Genomic DNA, 5,918 nt, shown 5'->3' on the forward strand with positions numbered 1-5,918 from the left:
TTCTATTATTCTCACTATATTATTAGAAAACCAACACTTTGTATAGAGAATAGCCCTACAAGTATGTACAAAAGACACCTACAAAATGCATAGTGGAATTAGGCTTGGCACCGCCCAAAAAGGCCCGTGATTTTCCTTTCGGTTTCCACGTCAAAATCATCGAGCCCATATTATTTTAGCAAACTTTATTGGAAGGTGTATCCTCCAGCTAAAGGTTGTGTTGGACCTCCTTGGGCCCGAAAACCCAAAAATCATCACTGGCGCCGTCCGTGGGGATTGTGACTAAAGGTTGCGTTTGCCTCTTTATCTGAGCAATTTCGGAGAGCGTCCGGGCACTACGGACGGAAGATTGAGAAGGTTCACGAAGAACCGTGGACCAAGAAGAGAATTAGAGGAGACTCAAGTAAAGAAGCTATGCGTTGAGGTCTACAAGAGGTAACCCTTAAATTAGACGTAATTAAAGTACTCGGTAGTTGTTAGCAAAGAGTGGTCGGTCCATCACACTGAGGGACTCGGCCGGGGGAATCAAGAAATCGAGACGCCGAATAAATGATTCCCCCACCAGGACTTTAACGGTAGACACCGTGGTCATAATTGTTTTCTCTGTTTTTCTCTGAATTATGGGAAGAATTTTGTTTATATTGAGAAAAGACAAGCAGTATGTTGTTAAATGAGACTCGCAGAGAAGCTATACAATATATATATTTCAGAAGGCACTCCCAGTTTCAGTCTTCCAGGGGAATGAAAATTCAATTCCCAAATCAACATCCAGGATTCATCAGAGCAAGAGGCACCTTGAAATGCTATGCAAAGCAAGCATTCCGCCACCTATCATTGTGGCCGAGTACATGTACGTATTTCTTACGTACTAACTAAATAAATAAATAAAAAAAAAAACAGTCGCCTCCAAAATTTCATATTTTAACAAAGCAATGTGAAAGCCTTTGTTAAAACATATAAGCAGTATGATTCCAACGAGGCTTGTAGAAAAGCTTTGCAGTATAAGTTCCAGTCAAGTATTTCTAGTGCCTGAGGAGCGGAAATTCCCAAATCCATATCAGTATTGGACCGGGACAATGGAATGTATAAAACTTAAGGTTCAAAAAAGATACGACAAAAATCTATTCCAAGTTGCCGCCGACTCAGTTTCACGAGTTCTTTCTTGCAACCTAATCCCCTTTGATGACGGAAGCTTGACTCTGCTCAGTTCCCGCCCTGATAAATTCCTCGAAATGCAGCTGGAACTGGGGGTTTGACTACGCCAACAAGATGATCCGATTCGCCAAGTGCAAAGTTTCAAAAGCAAGGCCTAAAGGTAATGGAATTTCTGGCCAACGCTCTCGAGGTTCTCTGTACGTGGCAAGAATGTTCGACCCCGCTCCAATCACCAAAAGAACAAGAAAGCAAAGCAAACCTCTCAACACTAGCTCCGACCCCTCTCACGACTCTCTTTCTCTCTGCAAAATGACCGGCTCAGAGAAGGTGGGAGAAGAGACGGCGATGGTGGACTCGGCGTGGAAAGCTTACCAGTATAGCATGTTGACGGCCCTTCTTGTTTCTCCCAACCGACTGGCTGCTACGAGACACGAACTGATGGAGACTGCATAAGTTCCTCCCAGCTTCACTCTATCGCCGACTCCGTTCCTCCCTACAAGTGGCGCGACAGTTTTCCGGCGGAAGCAAGAAGAGAAACAGTAATCAACCGACTCGTGACACTCGGCATGGTTGCGGAGAAAGGGGTCGACGACCTAGTGATGGGGCATGGCTATGAACTCCTCCCGCTTATGAACTTTCCAGAAGTCGACGATTCACATCTATGAGTTTTCCAGAAGTCTAGAAAGGCAGTAGTTATGATAAGCATCACTGACTCACTGAGGATACATTCGTTTCGCGGACTATTAATACGATCGAAGGATCTAAGTCGAGCTGGTGGTGGAATTCCTACTGAGCACCCCGATTGCATCCCCTCGCGTGTCAAATCACAAGGCTCACAGTCGGCTGTGGAAGTCGAACTCGGACGGTGCGGATGAAGGAGATTTGAAAGCGACATCGACTCCGATGACGCGGACTCGGATGTGGAGAGCGAAGGCAACTCCCATATACTTAGAAATTAATAAACCTGTAGCCAAAGGAGCAAGACGGAACCGAAGAGAAAAGTAATTTTTCATAGAATTCAATGCGACCACAAGAGGTGACAGAGAAGACGGCTGTGGAGGACCTATCACTTCTATATTGATGACATACAGACCTGGATGTAAAGGAGGAGTCGGCAGTCGATAGGCTGGGAAGTCAGCGGGTTAAGCCTGGCAGTCAGCAACCGGTCCCCGATGACACACATCCATTCTGTACGAGGCATCCATCGCTCGCAAATTAATTTTTCCAAAGTCTTGCATGAGGATGGGTAGAAGAAGCGTGATGGAGAATTGAAAGAAGGGAAAGGTATCGGAAGCAGGATTGAGCGAAAATACGGGAGCAACGGTGACGGCATTTCCATCCCCAGTACATTCGATATTTGGACGTACATATCAGCACAGATGATTGCTCACCAAAAAGATAATATCATTAAATCACCATTGCTTTCGGCCATCTGAGAGGAGATTAGTGCAAAGAGTGCCGAGATGCCAATTTGGATACTTCCATGTGGTGTACAACGATCACGCACACTGGAACATGTATGTCATTGGAGGTAATGACCAACTCCATCACGCGGTGGCGATGATGACTCAGATAATCAGGAAGATCTCTGAGTGATATAACCGACTCCTCTCGACGATCATCCGCCCGTCTCCTTCGAAGATCGACTCGTGCGCAATAAGCCAGAGCGAAAGGAACAGTCGGTCGTTGTAAACGAAGGAGTCGAAGTCGGTCACCATGGATGCCTGCGCCGAAGTCTCTAACAGTGTCGACGGAGTCGAACTCGGACTCGGATGAGATTATTTTAACGGTTAAAATGCTTTGCCTCTAGCTGAGTCCCCGACGATCACTCGGCAGAGTCGCTCATGGTAGATGAGAGGAGCTTTTGACGTTTTTTGGACTGAATCTCAGAACAATGAGGCAGTCATCCCAGCCGAAACCAGCGTCAACCACACCAAGGCAACCCAGCCACAACTAGAAACTTACACACAGCAAGTCAAAATTGCCAACGCCGTTAAAATTTCTCACTCCGGGTAGGCCCGACCTGACTTGTCGAGTGAGAAAGCCGAGTCTAAATAGACTGACGGACTCCGTAGTCAGGGACTCGGCCATCCTACGGCATGTTGCGGAGTCGGAATCTGTGGAGTCAGCATTGATTACATTTAGAGTCAGCAAGGAAATCACTCGGCTAAGGCTTGGGAGTCGGTTGCGTAGCACTCGGACTACGGAGGAGATGACAGCAGGCATGCCGTTTCCTTTGAAAGATGGTATTGATCAGACATGCAGGGGGAACGTACATATAACATCTGCACAACGAAAAGGAAAATTCTATAAGCATGGGGATTATATCAATATAACCGTCGAGTCAGTCGTCGAGTCCAGTCGGAGTTAATTGAATGTGATATGGAGGCTTTAGTTACCAGGATATCAGCTTCTAGGCCACCATGCAATCAGTCGCGGAATTGGAGTCGAGCACACTTAAAATGGAATCAGGCATGCTTGCGTCATATGTGGCCTCTCGCACGGTTAGCAAGTCGGCGGAGAAACTTTCCCATAAAACACTGAGCAGAGTGAACGAGCGACGTGGGCTTCTGGATGTTCAAACATAAAAGAAGTTACCATTTGTATAGAGGCACAACCGTAACGATGAAGATGAAGGTAAGATGAAAGCAACTCCGACTCGGATGACAACTCGGCTCCTCTTTTGGGCAAACACTTCGTTAGCGGAGGACCGGAAACAGGCTCTGACCCCGCCGTCCTTTCCGCGATACCCACGACTACGTTGATGAGGTTGATCGAATCAGGAACAGGTCTGATCAGACATCTGCTTCTTAGCCGCCGTCGAGTACGGGAGCTCTTTATTTGGACTGGCAAGTTTGGTTCCGCCACGCTAAGGATCACTGCTTGCCCCTCAAGTTCTTCCCCGGGGCAATATTATGGGCAAGATCTTCGAGATATCCGAGGACTTGAGCCGGAAGATTCTCGATTGAGTACTGTAAGATGGACAACAAAGACAATAGGGAAGTTTCCAGTCATCACGCCTAGGCCTGCTTGGCTGCTTGCACATGAAAATTTTTTACTAGCATTGGGTTCCGTTCGCGTACGTGGCCAGACTCAAGTCTGGAAATATATTTGATAAGGCACATATTGTTGAACCCTTCATTCAAGAATTCGGAGAAGGTGTCGGTATTGAAGCAGTGAGCACACTATAACGTGCCAAGTTTGGATAAAGGAGCTGATGAGTAGCTTTTACATCCGAAAACATTCAAAGCCAGCAGAAAAGTTGACCGTGATTATTGACGCCCTTAGACATACAGCTTGCTTCGCAATGGAAGGCACGTGTCTCGTTACCAGGCATGCAGTCGGCTGCGACTGAGTTCTTCGACTATCTCTCGCGAGTGTCAACGCTGGAGATTACTCGTGAGGGATGAAACGTCTCCCCGAGGCCGGTGCGGTGGCTGATCCTGTGGTCGAGTCTTGCTCCCACAGTCGAAGGCAACGCGTGGTGAAGGGTGGAGATGCTTGCTTAATGCGCATGGCTGTCTTAATGTGCAATCTTGGCATATGTTAAGATCAATATTGTGAGGATCCAAAAAGTCAATTTCGTAGGATTGGTAAAGGCCATTGAAGGAAATAAGGAGGCTAGGGCTTGAATCCTCTTAGCATCAATACTTTTATAAAGTCTGACCGAGTATTATCTATAGGAGTTCGGCGTGGCGAGGAAAGTACTATCTCTTATGCGAATTTGGAGGATGGATTTTTCTACATATGGTGAGCTTAATTTCCCGGCACATGTGCTGCACAGCAAGCTTGGATATATTCTGGGCGTGGGGCAAGAAAATGCATTCTAAAAGGTTGCTCCTGGAATTTCTCATCTACAAGGGGCTATATAAATGGAAGAAAGAGTAAAGCTGCAACCGAGCGTCACTCGAGTTAGTAAAAGAGCCAAGAGTCCGAGAAGTAGAAAAGAAGAATCATAGCCAGGACTCGCCTCGAGCAGGGACTCGGCGAGAGAAAAAAGAAAAGAAACAAGGGCTAATAATAGCTAGGACTCGCCTCGAGCAGGGACTCGGCGAGAGAAAAAGAAAAGACACAAGGGCTAGGACCCTTAGAAAAAGCCAAAAGAGTCACCTCGACTGAGGGACTCGGCGAGAAAAGATAGGAAACAAGGGCACTGACCCTTAGACGTTTCCGCGAAAAAGTCTATAGGAGTCGCCTCGACTGAGGGACTCGGCGAGTATAGAAAGAAACGACGGGGCACTGACCCTAAACAGTTTCTAAGATAGAAAAAGCCTAAAGGGTCGCCTCGACTGAGGGACTCGGCGAGAAAAGATAGGAAACAAGGGCACTGACCCTTAGACGTTTCCGAGAAAAAGCCTACAGGAGTCGCCTCGACTGAGGGACTCGGCGAGTATAGAAAGAAACGACGGGGCACTGACCCTAAACTGTTTCTAAGATAGAAAAAGCCTAAAGGGTAGCCTCGACTAAGGGACTCAGCGAGAAAAGATAGGAAACAAGGGCACTGACCCTTAGACGTTTCCGAGAAAAAGCCTACAGGAGTCGCCTCGACTGAGGGACTCGACGAGTATAGAAAGAAACGATGGGGCACGACCCTAAACTGTTTCTAAGATAGAAAAAGCCTAAAGGGTCGCCTCGACTGAGGGACTCGGCGAGAAAAGATAGGAAACAAGGGCACTGACCCTTAGACGTTTACGAGAAAAAGCCTACAGGAGTCGCCTCGACTGAGGGACTCGACGAGTATAGAAAGAAACGATGGGGCACGA

This window comes from Ipomoea nil, unplaced genomic scaffold, assembly GCF_001879475.1.
Source record: "Ipomoea nil cultivar Tokyo-kokei standard unplaced genomic scaffold, Asagao_1.1 scaffold2510, whole genome shotgun sequence".
In the NCBI taxonomy this organism is placed as follows: domain Eukaryota; kingdom Viridiplantae; phylum Streptophyta; class Magnoliopsida; order Solanales; family Convolvulaceae; genus Ipomoea; species Ipomoea nil.